We start from the raw sequence: 20,473 nt of genomic DNA on the forward strand, positions 1-20,473 counted from the left end.
AACAATGCTTTCAACCGACATAACTAACATATCAAAAATGAAGCTTGATAAATTTTCTACACTTTTTGTAAAGTGGAATTTTGTGACATTCCCAACAGTTCCCGAGATATTCGCTCTTGAAGGTGTATAATTGTTAAAATAACAGGTTTTTATCCAATGTTTTGCTCTTTCAGGGCTTATAACTCTCCAACAATGTATCATAAAAACTTATGCCTATCGTAGGTTTGTAGAGCAATGAATTCTCTTCATAACGACGTATTACTTCACTATTCAAAGTTTCCCCTTTCATTGTTACAGCAGCTGCAATGTAGTGGGTGAAATTTTCATTGCTGCAACAATTGATCGTTTGACAATGACATTTAAAGGGGGTGTCTGTTACATAATTTTTGACTTTGCAGCTTGATTTGGACTAGTTAGTAGGTGAACATAGCAAAAGTGCGCATCATTATCCCCTCTGTTGAAGGTGTGGAACCGCTGAGTTGACACTTGTTGAAGCAATGAAAATTTCACCCCCTACATTGCAGCTGCTATAACAATGAGAGGAAAACTTTGAATACTGAAGTAATACATCATTTCAAAGGGAATTCATTGCTCTACAAACCTACGATGAGCATAAGTTTTTATGATGCATTGTTGGAGAGTTATAAGCCCTGAAAGAGCAAAACATTGGATAAAAACCTGTTATTTTAACAATTATACACCTTCAAGAGCGAATATCTCGGGAACTGTTGGGAATGTCACAAAATTCCACTTTACAAAAAGTGTAGAAAATTTATCAAGCTTCATTTTTGATATGTTAGTTATGTTGGTTGAAAGCATTGTTCTCAAGATATGAGTGTGGAAGCAAAACGCTGAAAAATGCAACTTTTAAACCACCCTCATCCCCTTAGCATATGGAATGGGGACTTTTGATATGTTCTCCTCCCAACTAGTCTCAACAAAGCTGCAAAGTCAAAAATTTTGTTCCTCGAGAGAGACAGTAACTTGGAAGATTTTGACTGGTGCTGCTACCAAACGGTCAGTATTGAAAGTTCATGCTCTGCTGTCTGAATCTTCAACGAGCACTAACTAGTAACTAGTAACTTGATTACCTCGTTGTCATGTCATTGTTGATTGTTGACAGTTGAAAACTTTGTTAGTTAAGTGCTGATTTTCTGTTGAAATATTAAGTTAATAATTAACTTTTTTTCGTGTAAATTAAACTGCACAATACAAAGCTAAACATACTATCATTTTGGCAGCTTGGAACACAGTAAGTGGTAATCATTATTAGTCTTGTTTACGATAACCTAAATCAAAGTTGTAGATTTGATATTTTGCCAATTCCCAATTTTTATAAATTATATTGTTTGAAAAATTAGTGCTACAACAACTTGGAATAGATTCAATTATAATTGTTAGGGTAATTTGATTCTCATAATTTAGGGCCAAGACCAAGACTAATCAAATTAATTAAGGCTACAGTTGTTTAACAGTTTATCTAAGTTTTATGCTGGATTATTTACGACCGTCTCCATAATAATTATTGTCCGTATTTTATTGGTAAATCTTTATTAACTGCAAAGATATATTCTCATGGCTTTTATTGGTGGGGATTCCCTAATTAAAGTTCGACCTTGCTTTGTCTAAATATACCATTTAAGTCGTCAATAGGCCCAACAACTGTCATACTTCAGCCGGGACCAAAAATTTAACTTGGCTATCCAATAACACATTCTTTTTATAATATTAGATATTCAGATGCAATACTGTATATCTTATCTCAGACGGGTATCCAATCTTATGGAATTTATTGGAACAATTTCTGTTAGAAATTACAATATTTTGTAGTAGGCCTAAATTAATTAATATTCATGAAATTGAGGTAAAATTAGAGCTGGAGAAGGTATTTTGCTGTTACTTCCTGTTTAAATCTCAAATTGTGAGTTGACTTACATTTTCATTATTAATCATTTGTAATTATGAAACCTTGGAGTCAGCCATATTTTGTTATTTCAAGTTAGTTTGATGACAATGATAGTGATGATGATTGATGATAGTATAGGTGATGTGCTGTGAATTAGCAATCTTGAGATAAATTTATATTTGCTTGGAAGCTTAGTTATAGATTTCAATGACTTTGAAGCCGATATTTTTGTAGTTGAATTCGTCAAAGTACTGTTGATTGTGAAATAAACGTGTTGGGAGTTTACTTGACCCAAGCTGTGGTGGGTGTTGTGAGGTTGGGCTGTTTTTTAATTGAATTCAATATTTCGGCTGATATTTGACAATTTTTACTATTTTAAAAGCTATTTTAACAGAATTAAAGATTTTTGAAGAAGTTATAGTTCAGGTTTTTGAGATTTCTATCATTGCGTTTTTGAATGTAGGTACTTCGTGTGGAAAATACCAAAATAGGGGTGAGTCTCGAACCCAAAACCGCCCTTACTTCTCCTTTGTTATTCGTCTTCAAATTTCAAATTTGACCAGTTTGTGTTGTGTTGAAGCCAGTCGACTTGTTGAATGTTGTCGGATGAATGGATAAATTTAGTCGTTATTAAGTGATTTTATTTTATCAATTACAGTGTATCTACAATATTATTCGCGTGCTAAAATGTGTTGAGTAGTAGGCCTATAGTTTAGTTTGCAGTTTAATATTTACTTGGATTTTGAAATTATAAACGGTGACTGAACGTTTAAAAGCACTCATTGTTCAAGGTAAGATTATTTTGTAATATTTGTTTCCCATTGCAATATCTGTCATTTCATCTTCATTCATGTAGTCCTACTTGCTGTTATTTTTTGTGTTTGAAATATAGTATGATTTCTCTAGTTATGAGCCGTAACTCGAACTCAATTATATCTCACTAAAGTAACGCTTGCCCTTATTATTTGACATTGAATTACAATTAATTTCCTCTAATACTCAAAATGCATTTTCTCATAACTTTTTCTACATCTATCGCCTTTTTCAGTCTTAGGTGTTGAGTTTATTTATTTTCTCATAATTTGGAATTTAAAATAATGATAGCATGGAGGCAGCCATACTTGATTTTTGACTAAGGTGGTTCTATCTTTTTGTGATAACGAGGGCTACGTGACTTCTGTCGTGTCAGTAGTGGTTGTGGTGGGGGTTACAACTTGAGTTGTTTTTTGTATTAAATTAAATATTTCCCATGATAATTAACCAATTTCATTAGTTTGTAGGCTGTTTTGTTTGTTTTAAAGATTTTCTAGCTATAATTTATGGTTTAGTTGAAGTGATTTTTGTAATTGGATTTTTGAATAGTTTTGCATTGGTAGGCCCGGGCCCGGTTGCACAAGAGCACGGGAACCAATGAGAGAAGGCGACTTCTCTTTCATTGAAAAGACGGCTTCTGTGATTGGTTCCCGTGGAATATATAGTTTTGAACCCAAAATTTTTCACCTTCATTCTCCTTCATCATTCGACATGTCGGCTGCTGGTTTGTGTTGAAGCTGGTCTTTTATGGTAACTTGTGCTCATTTTAGTCGAACTTAACAATCAAATTCTCAATTAAGTGCTAGAATATGGTGAAATGTGGCTCTATACCAAAGTTTATCGGTTGTAAAGTGTGAATTGTAACAATTGTGCTCATAATAAGTTCATGGTATTTGGGACTGACTTCATAAGAACTTACAATAGCAGAAGACAAGGTGAGATCAGATTATAGTAACTAATTATTATTTTCTACTTTCCAATTATTAGCTCATCCCGTAATTCAAATTTATGACGTTCTATGATCATCTAAATATCCATAATAAATTGTAGGTTAATTTCGTCAAGTGCTATAAATTACAGGTTTCAGCTTGCTATTTCATTATAGGCCTATAAGTAGACAATGTTAAAAGGAATAGTTGATTTATTTTCCCGTTAATTATTAATTATTTCTCTTTCATGATTAATTACTATGAGATATATTCAATTAGTTGAAAATATATAAGCTTTTATTTGAATACTATTAATTGATGGTTTTCTTATTTTTCTTTCCAATTTATAATTTTGTTACTTGGTTTACTTAATGATTAGATTTGCTGGTAGGGTTATTTCTGTAATATCTTTTGATAATTAATTTGTTCTGATGATTCTATAAAAATGATTCCATTTAACCGCATTGTAATTATTGTCTGAATAGATAAATATTATTAAAATTGATACAGCATTGAATGATAAATTATTTTATTATTCAATAATTAAGATTGTGAACTTCCCCCCCTACACACAGATGGATAGTCTAGTAGAGGGATTCCAAAATATGTTGTATATTTTATTTCTTATTCGTGTACAGTATTATGTTTTTTTTGGAAATAAACTGAATTGAATTGAACTGATTGATCTGATTGCGACCCGGCCTTGGGAGGCCCTTAAGGTGCAATTTCTTAGGTTGGCCACTAACGGCAGGACAAGTGTGTTGAACATGTGTGCACATACATGCTCGGCATACATGTTGTGTCATCAGCGAAAGACTTGGAACAATATATTTAGTGGTTCGGTTTTGTATTTTCGATTTTTAGTTCATTTTCATATTTTATTCGGTGCTCAATTTGACGTTAAATCATACTTGTATGATTAGTAATGATTAGTAATTTTCCAGTGGTTCATTTATTGTTATTGGTCGTTTATTTTGTATTAGATTCAAATAGTTTTTACTCGTCTAGAGCCTTACCAGTGAATGGTTGTTTTTCGTTTGAAGTCATGTTTGTTCACACATGCTCAACACACTTTTCTTTCTTTTCGCTGTGGGTGATATTATTAGGTTTCTGCATATGTGATTTTTAGTTTTTCATTTATATTCGCTGCTCTATTTGACGTAAGCATCCGAAACCATGAATAAACCATTTGTTAATTACAAATGAAATGATATATAAATAACTTGAAATCAAATAGAGCAGCGGAGAAAAAAATCGGAGATACAAAAACCCAACCTCAAAAAATTTAGCTCGAAGTCTTTCGCATTGATAACACAACAATATACAGAGTGTTCTTAAAAAAGGTGTCCATAAGTCAGGACATGATTCCTCACATCAAAAGAAGAAAAAAATGCAATTAACATAGGTCTGAAAATGCTTGGTTACCAAGTTATACAGCGTGAAAGATTTCGTCTGAATTTCAGTTCTCCTGCTTAAACGAAGCCCTACGAGTATTTGTTGGCTGTTAATTAAGATGTAAAATCTAGCGAACTTTATGTAAAATGAACTGAAAAATTGAATAAGAACGTTCTCAGACCTGTAGCTACAGTAATTTTCAAGATATGTGACGAAATACGCGAAACTTGGTCCCGAAAAACAAGTTCTTTTAAGGTTTGAAGAAGATTTTCTATGTTGAATGTACAATAAACACAAAATATTTTTTTATAGAACTTGTAGAAAATTTAATTATAAAGAGAAAGATGTAAAATAAGTCTATAATAGACAAATGAAACCTTGAAAAAAAATAATCTCTAATTACAAAACGCATGAAAAATAGACAAAATCTGTTAAGCTCTCTTTTCATGCGTTTGGCATGTAATTAAGGACTATTTTTCAAAGGTTTCGTTTGATTATTATAGACTCATTTTACATTTCTCTTCAAAATAAATTTTCTACAACTACAAACTTTTCTTTGTTCTACAACTTTTGTGTTTATTGTACATTTAACATAGTAAATCTGCTTCAAACCTTGAAAGAACTTGTTTTTCAGGACCAATTTTCGTGATAATTATTTCGTCACATATCTTGAAAATTACTGTAGCTACAGGTCTGAGAACATTTTTATTCAAATTTTCAGTTCATTTTACATAAAGTTCGCTAGATTTTACATTTTCATTAACAGCCAACAAATACTCGTAGGGATTCGCTTCAGCAGGGGAACTGAAATTCAGACGAAATCTTTCACTCTGTATAACTTGGTAACCAAGCATTTTCGGACAAATGTTAATTAGACTTTTTTTCTTCTTGTGATGTGAGGAATCAAGTCCTGACTTATGAGCACCTTTTTTCAGTACACTCTGTATATGATTTCATGTGTATGCTGTAAGTCCCACCGTTAGTGGCCAGCCTTAGCGACGACTCTAACATTCTAGCCGTACACTCATAGCAATCAATATAGCTTATAATAATTATTATCAAACGAAAATCACAATTTAATGCTGTAAATCACCCTTAAGACTTCAGCTACTGCAAATATTGACAGCAGGGTAAACAACTAGATGTAAATTCATTAATAATTTTATTAATTAATTAGCATTTGAATAGATGCAATATCTCAGTCGTTTCCATCTATAGCTTGTAATGTTGAATCAATTCAAATTAAGGTGACGTTTCATAATATATCACTTGAGCTTTGATCTTAGAATGTGATTTAATGTGAAATATAATATTGTATGAATAATAATAATTATGTTTTTGTTAGATTTGTCTATTTCAAAATTTTGTAATGTATGAATTTTTTGGCAAATAAATTTCAAATAAATAAAATATACCTGTGAGGCCGGCCACTAACGATACTGTAGGCTTGTATAAGGATGCTTAGGGTACACCGGTACATACAAGCTTCTTGTGTCTTCAGCGAAAGGCTTCAAGCAAAATCAGTTGTTTGTATTATTAAGGATAGATTCTTGTTGATTAGGTTTTTTTCAAACATTCGCCGTTGTTTATTTTTCTGTGGTGCTCTTAGTGTACCATTATAAGCCAAAGCAGTCTGGCACAGGCTCTCTATACGCCTACCTGTTGCCTGTCGTTGCTCTGGATGGGTCTCAGTTGCTCACGATCTCAGTTCATCACGTGCCTATTTTGATAATTGTTTTTGGAAAGTAATGCCGTTCAGTTGGTCAAACCTCACAGCATCAAGTTAGTCTATGTTGCAGGTTGAATCAGGGAGTGTATCAGCATAAAAAATATAGTATAAGAAGGAAGATATTCCATGGTATAGGTTGTTTATGTTTCAAATTTCACTGTTAGCTTGAGTTGATTACAGTCGACTACTGTCTATTACTAGTGACCCCCTGGGTTGGAGAACTCGCTCAATAACTGTTGTTTAATCTTTGAAACCCGCAACTTTTAATTATACAGAGTTGATGAACATTATGAAAACAGCTAAATATCTCTCTCACAAAAATAATTCACATTGAGAGATCCTATTCATTGGATCCGTTTTATTGGAGATATTATTTGAAATGAAAAAATACTCCTCAAATATTACTCTGTCGCTTCAACATCTTTGACTCTCATATGAATCCAAATTCATTTTTTTAATGAGAAGGTGGTTATGTCATACAGGATTTCGAAACAGAGTTCCAAGAGAAAATAAATAGCCAAAACCACACATTGATATATTATTATCAACCCGTAACGTAAAGGTTGTAAATTATGTTGTATACAAAATAACTTTATTATACTCTGTACTTGGTTCAATAAAGAAAAAATCGTTATGATTTATCATTTACTCAGCTGAAGAATTCATTGCATGCAATTACTACAGTTTCTCCCAATGTATTCTAGGAACCAGCTGAAATCATGTGTCAGTGCCACAGTATACATACAGTATGGAAACTCGGCTAGTACCCTGGCGCAAAAATCCGCCATCTTGTTAGGAAGCGCCGCATTGTGATAGTATTGATGGGATGTTCGGATCACTTTAATGATCCGGATCAATTGATCTCGTTCACTGCCATGAGCCAATCAGAAGACCAGGATTGTAACTTCCTAAGGTCAGGTGACGTGTCTAGTATTTGCATTGGTTGGATAGGCGTTTGATTTACAGTTTCTTTTCTGTACCTATTCTGTGTCAGCGCGTGTGATAGCTCCCAAATAGCCTCAGCTGATGTTAAGAATGAATAAATGGAAAAACCAAGGTACCTAGGTACATTGAGAGAAACTAGTAATTGCATGCAATGAATTCTTTAGCTGAGTAAATAATAAATCATAATTTTTTTCTTATGCACTTTCAATGTTATTTTTATATCCTGAAAAAGGACGAAGGAGTGAGTCAATTTTGCTGTCCAACAAACTTGACATGATTGTATGAAAAGGTTCGAAGAATTCGTGTTCAAAATTTGAAGCTGATTGATCAACTATTACTAAAGTTATTGTAGAGCATGCAAACAGACGGACAACGACTTTGACCCTCAGTGAGTCTAAAGTGAGAACTCGCAGACGCTCGTTCAATTATTGTATTGTTTTGGTCGAGTGAGAATGTAAGAACGACCAGTATAAGAGACTACCAGCGTCACTGATACAGTATCATCAAAAATAAAATAGTATCAACACTATATGATACAGTATCATCACAACTTTGATACAAAACTTTGAATGAATTCTACAAACCATGGGGTATCTCCTGATGCTATCTTTTCTCTATAGTATCACTTTGTCAAATCAGCTACACCGTTGCAAGCTCTCAGATTGGCTGATTATTCAAACGTGAACCTAAAGCGGTCCATTCACTACCCGCTGATGTTGGATGTGTTGGGTCTCCAGTTGACCCAAGTCGTCCGACTAGACATCCATCATTCGACCCAATCCCATTCCAACGTCGAAACAAGATATCTTGTCCAATTTGAGGCTCAACATTCAATGTTGGATTCGACGTTGGAACCGTGAATGGTATTTCAATATGTAGGGTCGTATGATGGATGTCTAGTCGGACGACTTGGGTCAACTGGAGACCCAACATATCCAACATCAGCCTTCTAGTCGGAGTCTTGAAGTGAAAAATGGTTGAATATGTAATTGATCTTGCAGTTCTTTAGCTGCACCATACTTTTTGGAATTAGTTATTTCTATACATTCTCAATTAATAAATGTATGATACATATCCAAATAAATGTTATTCAGATTTCATGAATTTAGTATGCATTTTTCACAATTTTTGTAGGATTCGTTGCAAGCTCAATTTAAATTTGATGATGAATTTTCCAAAATTTTAATGTTTTCGCATATTCTATGTTGTAGGAATGAAGAGATCAGTTTGGTTGTGGTGAGGACATGGAATGTTGGAGTTTGCAGCTTGGCATACTGATTCACTCCTGTCATGGACCACAGCTTTCAAGTATGGCTCTTGACAGGTACTGACACTACTCAATTTCACTCTAGTATTTTTCAAAGTAATCTACGCTTTTCAAGATAGAAATAGTTTTATGCCGGCGCTCCATTCTCGCCGAGTTTGTACGAATGGCGACGAACGCGAGAGTGTGGATGACTACTATGCCATCACTCGGCCCACCTTCGCTCCGATTTATGTCAATCGGAGACGTTGGACATTTGGCGAGCGACTCGGCGAGAGTGTAGCGGAGGCATTAGAGCGCTAAGGTCTTCCAGCTCGTTACTTGATCATACGAGTGATGATGCGCTTGGCTGTATGTTGAACATATTGAATATTATGCATTCTATACTGAATAAAATCCTTATTACTTAATGGAATAAATTTCTTTACAGTGTCTATGCTCCGGTTTAGGTCCTGTTTAGTATTAATATGCTCTGACTGTTGTGTGCATTCAACTGTCATTTTACAAGTACTCTGTACTTCCGTTGGAAGGTTGACAACTTTTTAACCTGTCCCAATTAACTCACATTTATGTTGTTTTGATCTCCGATTCTAATGATTTAAACATCCATTATCTATGCACATAGTGGAGCAGCGGTGGTAGATGGTAGCGGAGAATGTAGCTGAGAGTGTTTAGAAGTAATGCATGTATTCAGATGTGTGGAGCAGCCAAGTTAGAGTTGAGGACAGGCACTCAAATACATGCATTATTATCTATTATTAATACTCTCAGCTACCTTCTCCGCTACCCTCTACCTTCGCCCGCCGCTCCACTATGTTTCGACCCAGCGCGACCACGGAGCCAGCCGCTTCCGCTAATACCTATGTATAGGCCTACTACTTATAATACTTGCCCTTTCACATAATTATTATGCTTGTATCAAATGTAATTTATTTACAAGTGCTTTGTACTACTGTTGGCAGGGTGACCACTTGTTGCCCCCTCACTAGCAGTTTATGTTGTGGTATCAGTCTCGTATTACAATAGGCCACCAATGGGTCACCACAGAGCAGCCATTGGCGGCCGAGTGGGACACCAGTGAGACACCAGCCGGGTCAGCCTATAGTGAGGTCCACGTTATAATGGCAGTATTTGATTAACATTGATGTTGCTATCCTTGTCTATAATTATTCGACACAGCAGATAGCACTTACCTTTTCTACCTTAGCAACGTTGCTTGATCATTTTCTCACAATGTAGAAATATAATTAATTGACACACTTCACTCACAAGGGCTACTTTTTAAAAAATTGATAAAAACAATATAAACATCTTGTAGAACCCTTTATTTTGGTACTAGAATAAATAAAATATAAATGAAGTGTACCACAAGATTTTTATATTGTTATTATTAATTCAATTGACAAAATAATGTTTCAAAAAGAATAAACCATTTTTAAACAGATATATTTATTTTTTAAAGTGGTGTAGGTATCAAATTACTCATAGAAGTATCAAGTTTATGATGATGTATTATAAGTGTTTTATTTGCCCGGACAAGTCTTTTGAGGCTCGGACGACATCTAGACGGTAGCCAAATTCATCCCAGACTGTTCGCAAGATGTCTTCTCGGACTGTAGCTACTGCATCAGTTATCCTAGTTTTTAGCTTCTTAATTTTGCAAGTGCTAAGGGAGGAACGTAAACACGATCTTTGACGTTGTTTCAAGTAGGCCTATAACCATCCTCTGTAAATTAAGAAACAATATGCAAAATTTTAAATTAATCAGTCCAATAGTTCTGACGTGATGATGCGTCATTTGTGAATTTCTTATCCCGTACATGTTTAAGCCAATTTTTCCCTTTTATTATAGATAGATTTCAATGATATTATCATTAACAATTTTTATTCCCTATGATCATTTTTATACTATTTGAACTTGTCAATGGTTGCAAATAGTGACAAGCGCTCTGGATTCCCTTGGAAGGGTGACCGTTTGTAAAGAGGTATCAGTTGTTGATTGCTTTCTAAGAATGGCTATTTAATTGCATTTGGAATAATTTTATTGCAAATCCCATAATAATGATGCATTGTTTGTTGTTTTGCAGTGGACAAAACGGACTTCGCAGCCACAGAACAACATGAGTCTCTTCTCTTCTGCTTCTGCTACAACGTCATCTTCTTCTTCTGCTACTACTGATACAGCTACTGTTACTGCTTCTACTGATACTGCTACTGCTGCTACTGTTGCTGATGCTTCTTCTGTGCTGAGAAATCCACACTTTTGGACCTTAGTAGCTGATTGCTGATAATTGCAGTAATAAGGTGTTACATCTGTGAGTTCACTTAGATTATGATGATTATCTTTTTCTGCTCCTTTTTTTTCTTCTTATTACTAACAAATTTTGTATTGATATAGGGTGATTGTTTATTGCATTGTTATAGCCAATATTAGTTTCATTTAGTAGACTATAATAATATGAAATCTTTCACATGACATTCAAAAATTTGGAGGATTCAAAGCAAGAATTTTTCTCTCTTATTCATGAAATGGAGGTGCAATATTCAAGCATAGACATTTAGTAATAGAAAAAAGTCGGTGGAGTTATGCAGAGCTTGAGGTACGTTTAGACGTGTAAACAATTGTAGATTAATTTGTATGAGATTTAAGGGTGATTATAGAAAGATTGGAATCGAATATATTTCAGCTCATAGAAAATGATTGAATAAGGAGATTGATCATAATTGTGATTTTGACATGTATCTCATGCAAATGTATTTTATATTTGTATACAAGTCTTGACGTACCTTGAAATGTATAATTGGAGAAGTGGAGCTGTGCATGTATACTAAGGTAGGTGATCACCTCATCGTGGAACACATGCCGCCGATTTTCCAGATCTCCGAATCACCGCCACCTGCCTATTTATCTATTAACTATATTACAACGAAACAGTCTACAACTATTGGACCAGAGATACATAGACATTAGACAAAGTTTTATGCAGAACAATATTGTTAGGTAGTTGAGACCTTTACACGAATGTACAAATTTACAAAATTATTATAATGAGGTCCTCGTTATAATGGTAGTATTTGATTAACATTGGTGTTGCTAACCTTGTCTATCATTCGACAAAGCAGATAGTGCCATCCTTTTCTAGCTCTGCAACGTTGCCAGATCGTTTTTAACAATGAATAAATATAATTAATTTACAAAATATTTATTTTTAATTATGAAAATTCATAATTTGATCATTGAAAAACATATTGACAAATGAAATATAAATTATTGATTATTGTAATCAAGATAATATAACATCAGATATACTAGTATCAGCTATTCTTTTTAGAAGGCAGTGGCAAGGCAGAGAATTGGCAACGCTGTTCCTCCTATCTTTCTTCACTGCCATAATAGCGTGGACCTCACTATAGTAAAATAGACGAGTAGCCAACCTCTACAAAATGGATGAATAAATGAATTTATTTTTTTCAAATTACAAATTACAAAAGTAGAAATTAAATAGTATCTTGGAAATTATACTGATCACGTATCCAGTTGTGTGATCAGATAATCAAAGTACAATTAACAAGGTAAAAACATTATCAACTTAAACAATAAATAATAAAAATAAACTTGTATGAAAAAAGATAAAAATAAAAGCTGTGAGTCTAGTCTAGGTGATTAAGATTGCTAAAGCAATACTGAAACTACTGCCTGCAGCGCATGAGATAAAAAAACGAATAAATTGAAACAGCCCAGAAAACCAAAAACTGGAATAAATGAAAAGCATTTAAATGTAATAATTAATGTAATTAATATAATACCGTATATGCCTTAGTGGAATAGTGATTCAATTGAATAATATATTTTTATGAGAATGGTGCCGTTGAACAATGCTAGCTCAACCTGCACCATTATCTAACAACATTTCTAACCATCCAAACGTCGTTCACTGTAAATAACCAGCTCTTTGCTCTCTCACAAAAGATAATATAGGAATCACACTTTCTCAATTCAAGAACACAAGATTTAGTCGAGTATCCAGGCTGTTACAAGTTGCAAATTTATTCTTTCAGTTTCATTTTAATACATTTCAAATCTTGTATTTGTATACAAGTCTTGACGTACCTTGAAATGTATAATTGGAGAAGTGGAGCTGTGCATGTATACTAAGGTAGGTGATCACCTCATCGTGGAACACATGCCGCCGATTTTCCAGATCTCCGAATCACCGCCACCTGCCTATTTATCTATTAACTATATTACAACGAAACAGTCTACAACTATTGGACCAGAGATACATAGACATTAGACAAAGTTTTATGCAGAACAATATTGTTAGGTAGTTGAGACCTTTACACGAATGTACAAATTTACAAAATTATTATAATGAGGTCCTCGTTATAATGGTAGTATTTGATTAACATTGGTGTTGCTAACCTTGTCTATCATTCGACAAAGCAGATAGTGCCATCCTTTTCTAGCTCTGCAACGTTGCCAGATCGTTTTTAACAATGAATAAATATAATTAATTTACAAAATATTTATTTTTAATTATGAAAATTCATAATTTGATCATTGAAAAACATATTGACAAATGAAATATAAATTATTGATTATTGTAATCAAGATAATATAACATCAGATATACTAGTATCAGCTATTCTTTTTAGAAGGCAGTGGCAAGGCAGAGAATTGGCAACGCTGTTCCTCCTATCTTTCTTCACTGCCATAATAGCGTGGACCTCACTATAGTAAAATAGACGAGTAGCCAACCTCTACAAAATGGATGAATAAATGAATTTATTTTTTTTCAAATTACAAATTACAAAAGTAGAAATTAAATAGTATCTTGGAAATTATACTGATCACGTATCCAGTTGTGTGATCAGATAATCAAAGTACAATTAACAAGGTAAAACATTATCAACTTAAACAATAAATAATAAAAATAAACTTGTGAAAAAAGATAAAAATAAAAGCTGTGAGTCTAGTCTAGGTGATTAAGATTGCTAAAGCAATACTGAAACTACTGCCTGCAGCGCATGAGATAAAAAAACGAATAAATTGAAACAGCCCAGAAAACCAAAAACTGGAATAAATGAAAAGCATTTAAATGTAATAATTAATGTAATTAATATAATACCGTATATGCCTTAGTGGAATAGTGATTCAATTGAATAATATATTTTTATGAGAATGGTGCCGTTGAACAATGCTAGCTCAACCTGCACCATTATCTAACAACATTTCTAACCATCCAAACGTCGTTCACTGTAAATAACCAGCTCTTTGCTCTCTCACAAAAGATAATATAGGAATCACACTTTCTCAATTCAAGAACACAAGATTTAGTCGAGTATCCAGGCTGTTACAAGTTGCAAATTTATTCTTTCAGTTTCATTTTAATACATTTCAAATCTTGTATTTGTTGGCAGAATTGACGTTTGATTAAAGTTTCAGAGGAAAAATTTCTTGGTGATGAAGTAAATCGTTTTATCGTTTGCTGAAAACATAGTCTCAGAAGCAGAAATGTTTTGGTATTTGCTAAAACCGTAATTTCAGAAACATGAGTTCAATTATTGCTTCAATTTAATATTTTTGAAACTTGTCAATTACCTGGTTACAGTATTTTTGAATGATTTTAGTGACTTTAGCTGTGGAGTTGTTGAACTATTTCAATAATTTAAAAATTGTTACATTCGTGGAATGGTTTATTTAAGTTTGGTTCTGTTGAGAAAGCAGTACCTCTCAGGCTACAGTAATGTGTTTCAAATTGATTCAAATACAGTAAAAGTGTTACAATTTCCATTCAAGTGTTTTTGTAGCATTTTTGCTGTAAATTCCTTTATCCTTGAATCGGTTGGTGTGAGAGAATAATAAATGATTTCTGATTTGGTTGTTTTGCAATCATTTTTCCTTCATTATGAATCTATTTGAAACACATCACTGCTTATTCGAAAATTATGTAAAATTGAGTGTTTTATTCAGCGCTTTGAGTTGTCACAATACCAGTGGAGTGGTTTCAATACAAACATTATTTAATTAATTAACCATTAGTTGAATGGTTAATGAGAGATTACTCTCAGTCAACAGTAATGCGTATCAAATTAATTCCAATACAGTAAAAGTGTTGAAATCATTTACATTCTAATAATACTATGGAGTGAATATTGTAGCATTTTTACTGTATATTCCTTTATCCTTGAATTGGTTGGTGTGAGAGAATAATAAATGATTTCTGATTTGGTTGTTTTGCAATCATTTTTCCTCCATTATGAATCAGTTTGAAACGCACTACTGTTGGCTTGAAAATGGAAAATGATCAAAGATGGAGTGTCCTACTCATTTTGTCTGTTTTTGTCCTACTCATTTTGTCTGTTTTTGAAATGATAGTGATTTTTCACTATTTCCAGTACTACGCATGCGCTGTCAAGTGTTACATTCTCAAATTGAAGTATAGCGAAGATTGAAGGAAATTGTGATGATGCTCATTCTGTGACAAGTAATGGCGGCACATGTTTTACTTGACAGATGCATACGACTTGTTTGAAGCACAAGGCACATTATCAATCAAATAAGGATGTTTATAATTATTATAAGTTGAGTGTGATAATTGATTTAAATTGTTGAACAACATTGTTGGGTTGTGATCCTACATGGAGCTGGGTGCAACCCAACATGTCTTCTTTGAATCCTCCAATATTTCAAACTGGAATTATTTTAAAATGTCAACATATATTAGTGATAAGTGATAACTGTACTGAATCACCCTTTATCATGTGAGACTGTAATATTCAGATATCCTATGTATTCATCTCCCTGTTATTCTTTATCTTGTATTCGTTATGTTCTCTACTTCTTACTCTAGTCTAGTATTCTCCTTTCTCTAGTCTAGCTTTCTTCTTTCTCTAGTATTATTCTTCTTTCTTCTTTCTCTAGTCTAGTATTCTTCTTTCTCTAGTCTAGTATTCTCCTTTCTCTAGTCTAGTATTCTTCTTTCTCTAGTCTAGTATTCTCCTTTCTCTAGTCTAGTATTCTTCTTTCTCTAGTCTAGTATTCTTCTTTCTCTAGTCTATAATTGGAGAAGTGGAGCTGTGCATGTATACTAAGGTAGGTGATCACCTCATCGTGGAACACATGCCGCCGATTTTCCAGATCTCCGAATCACCGCCACCTGCCTATTTATCTATTAACTATATTACAACGAAACAGTCTACAACTATTGGACCAGAGATACATAGACATTAGACAAAGTTTTATGCAGAACAATATTGTTAGGTAGTTGAGACCTTTACACGAATGTACAAATTTACAAAATTATTATAATGAGGTCCTCGTTATAATGGTAGTATTTGATTAACATTGGTGTTGCTAACCTTGTCTATCATTCGACAAAGCAGATAGTGCCATCCTTTTCTAGCTCTGCAACGTTGCCAGATCGTTTTTAACAATGAATAAATATAATTAATTTACAAAATATTTATTTTTAATTATGAAAATTCATAATTTGATCATTGAAAAACATATTGACAAATGAAATATAAATTATTGATTATTGTAATCAAGATAATATAACATCAGATATACTAGTATCAGCTATTCTTTTTAGAAGGCAGTGGCAAGGCAGAGAATTGGCAACGCTGTTCCTCCTATCTTTCTTCACTGCCATAATAGCGTGGACCTCACTATAGTAAAATAGACGAGTAGCCAACCTCTACAAAATGGATGAATAAATGAATTTATTTTTTTTCAAATTACAAATTACAAAAGTAGAAATTAAATAGTATCTTGGAAATTATACTGATCACGTATCCAGTTGTGTGATCAGATAATCAAAGTACAATTAACAAGGTAAAACATTATCAACTTAAACAATAAATAATAAAAATAAACTTGTATGAAAAAAGATAAAAATAAAAGCTGTGAGTCTAGTCTAGGTGATTAAGATTGCTAAAGCAATACTGAAACTACTGCCTGCAGCGCATGAGATAAAAAAACGAATAAATTGAAACAGCCCAGAAAACCAAAAACTGGAATAAATGAAAAGCATTTAAATGTAATAATTAATGTAATTAATATAATACCGTATATGCCTTAGTGGAATAGTGATTCAATTGAATAATAATATTTTTATGAGAATGGTGCCGTTGAACAATGCTAGCTCAACCTGCACCATTATCTAACAACATTTCTAACCATCCAAACGTCGTTCACTGTAAATAACCAGCTCTTTGCTCTCTCACAAAAGATAATATAGGAATCACACTTTCTCAATTCAAGAACACAAGATTTAGTCGAGTATCCAGGCTGTTACAAGTTGCAAATTTATTCTTTCAGTTTCATTTAATACATTTCAAATCTTGTATTTGTTGGCAGAATTGACGTTTGATTAAAGTTTCAGAGGAAAAATTTCTTGGTGATGAAGTAAATCGTTTTATCGTTTGCTGAAAACATAGTCTCAGAAGCAGAAATGTTTTGGTATTTGCTAAAACCGTAATTTCAGAAACATGAGTTCAATTATTGCTTCAATTTAATATTTTTGAAACTTGTCAATTACCTGGTTACAGTATTTTTGAATGATTTTAGTGACTTTAGCTGTGGAGTTGTTGAACTATTTCAATAATTTAAAAATTGTTACATTCGTGGAATGGTTTATTTAAGTTTGGTTCTGTTGAGAAAGCAGTACCTCTCAGGCTACAGTAATGTGTTTCAAATTGATTCAAATACAGTAAAAGTGTTACAATTTCCATTCAAGTGTTTTTTGTAGCATTTTTGCTGTAAATTCCTTTATCCTTGAATTGGTTGGTGTGAGAGAATAATAAATGATTTCTGATTTGGTTGTTTTGCAATCATTTTTCCTTCATTATGAATCTATTTGAAACACATCACTGCTTATTCGAAAATGATGTAAAATTGAGTGTTTTATTCAGCGCTTTGAGTTGTCACAATACCAGTGGAGTGGTTTCAATACAAACATTATTAATTAATTAACCATTAGTTGAATGGTTAATGAGAGATTACTCTCAGTCAACAGTAATGCGTATCAAATTAATTCCAATACAGTAAAAGTGTTGAAATCATTTACATTCTAATAATACTATGGAGTGAATATTGTAGCATTTTTACTGTATATTCCTTTATCCTTGAATTGGTTGGTGAGAGAGAATAATAAAAGATTTGTGGCTCTGGTTGTTTTTCAATCATTTTTCCTCCATTATGAATCAGTTTGAAACGCACTACTGTTGGCTTGAAAATGGAAAATGATCAAAGATGGAGTGTCCTACTCATTTTGTCTGTTTTTGTCCTACTCATTTTGTCTGTTTTTGAAATGATAGTGATTTTTCACTATTTCCAGTACTACGCATGCGCTGTCAAGTGTTACATTCTCAAATTGAAGTATAGCGAAGATTGAAGGAAATTGTGATGATGCTCATTCTGTGACAAGTAATGGCGGCACATGTTTTACTTGACAGATGCATACGACTTGTTTGAAGCACAAGGCACATTATCAATCAAATAAGGATGTTTATAATTATATAAGTTGAGTGTGATATTGATTTAAATTGTTGAACAACATTGTTGGGTTGTGATCCTACATGGAGCTGGGTGCAACCCAACATGTCTTCTTTGAATCCTCCAATATTTCAAACTGGAATTATTTTAAAATGTCAACATATATTAGTGATAAGTGATAACTGTACTGAATCACCCTTTATCATGTGAGACTGTAATATTCAGATATCCTATGTATTCATCTCCCTGTTATTCTTTATCTTGTATTCGTTATGTTCTCTACTTCTTACTCTAGTCTAGTATTCTCCTTTCTCTAGTCTAGCTTTCTTCTTTCTCTAGTATTATTCTTCTTCTTCTTTCTCTAGTCTAGTATTCTTCTTTTCTCTATCTAGTATTCTCCTTTCTCTAGTCTATATTCTCCTTTCTCTAGTCTAGTTTCTCCTTTCTCTAGTCTAGTATTCTTCTTTCTCTAGTCTAGTATTCCCTTTCTCTAGTCTATATTCTCCTTTCTCTAGTATTCTTCTTTCCTCTAGTCTAGTATTCTCCTTTCTCTAGTCTAGTATTCTTCTTTCTCTAGTCTAGTATTCTCCTTTCTCTAGTCTAGTATTCTTCTTTCTCTAGTCTAGTATTCTTCTTTCTCTAGTATTCTTCTTTCTCTAGTCTAGTATTCTTCTTTCTCTAGTCTAGTATTCTCCTTTCTCTAGTATTCTTCTTTCTCTAGTCTAGTATTCTTCTTTCTCTAGTCTAGTATTCTTCTTTCTCTAGTCTAGTATTCTTCTTTCTCTAGTATTCTCTTTCTCTAGTATTCTCTTTCTCTAGTCTAGTATTCTCCTTTCTCTAGTCTAGTATTCTCCTTCTCTAGTATTCTTCTTTCTCTAGTCTAGTATTCTTCTTTCTCTAGTCTAGTATTCTTCTTTCTCTAGTATTCTTCTTTCTCTAGTCTAGTATTCTTCTTTCTCTAGTCTAGTATTCTTCTTTCTCTAGTCTAGTATTCTTCTTTCTCTAGTCTAGTATTCTCCTTTCTCTAGTCTAGTATTCTCCTTTCTCTAGTATTCTTCTTTCTCTAGTCTAGTATTCTTCTTTCTCTAGTCTAGTATTCTCCTTTCTCTAGTATTCTTCTTTCTCTAGTCTAGTATTCTTCTTTCTCTAGTCTAGTATTCTCCTTTCTCTAGTATTCTTCTTTCTCTAGTCTAGTATTCTTCTTTCTCTAGTCTAGTATTCTTCTTTCTCTAGTCTAGTATTCTCCTTTCTCTAGTCTAGTATTCTCCTTTCTCTAGTCTAGTATTCTTCTTTCTCTAGTCTAGTATTCTCCTTTCTCTAGTCTAGTATTCTTCTTTCTCTAGTCTAGTATTCTTCTTTCTCTAGTATTCTTCTTTCTCTAGTCTAGTATTCTTCTTTCTCTAGTCTAGTATTCTTCTTTCTCTAGTCTAGTATTCTCCTTTCTCTAGTCTAGTATTCTTCTTTCTCTAGTATTATTATTCTTCTTCTTTCTCTAGTCTAGTATTCTTCTTCTCCTTTCTCTAGTATTCTTCTTTCTCTAGTCTAGTATTCTTCTTTCTGTATTCTTCTTTCTCTAGTCTACTGTAGTATATATATAGAATAGGTATAGATAGAACACAAGGTAAGAACACAATTCATGTATATTATCCACTTTTATTATACTACAGACCAATAAAGATTGCAACAACATACATTTTGTTTTTATTATATATTACCTACCAACCACAACCATTTGCCAACCAGAACCGCAATTTTTTTTTTTTTTTTATTTTCCCTTCTTGTCCTAGATTCAGGTTTACAGTGAAACGTTCACTGTCGGATAGGCCCACAAAAAAAACCGGGCACTAACCTTAACGTCCAATACTGGCACCCGGCTCCAAGAGGTCCTGGCCCCCCCAATGTAGTGAGTGGTCCCACCCACGCCAAAGGGCGCATTGAGCCTAACTGGACCACTCAGAGCCAGGTGACAGTTTCCCTCCCCAGAAGGGAGAGG

General features: G+C 33.3%; 1 long non-coding RNA gene across 2 annotated transcripts; it reads left to right on the top strand.

Annotated features, from left to right (window-relative positions):
• Nucleotides 1–1,115: 1,115 nt before the first annotated feature.
• Nucleotides 1,116–12,133, top strand: LOC120353787. Of its 2 annotated transcripts, none has more exons than XR_005572594.1 (3): nucleotides 1,116–1,252; nucleotides 8,929–9,041; nucleotides 11,069–12,133. It is a non-coding gene; the product is annotated as an uncharacterized LOC120353787 (long non-coding RNA). The 2 variants fall into 2 exon arrangements; XR_005572593.1 differs by lacking the exon at nucleotides 1,116–1,252 and adding an exon at nucleotides 2,001–2,697.
• The last annotated feature ends 8,340 nt before the right edge of the window (nucleotides 12,134–20,473 follow it).

Source organism: Nilaparvata lugens, chromosome 12 (genome assembly GCF_014356525.2).
Source record: "Nilaparvata lugens isolate BPH chromosome 12, ASM1435652v1, whole genome shotgun sequence".
Classification (NCBI taxonomy): Eukaryota; Metazoa; Arthropoda; class Insecta; order Hemiptera; family Delphacidae; genus Nilaparvata; species Nilaparvata lugens.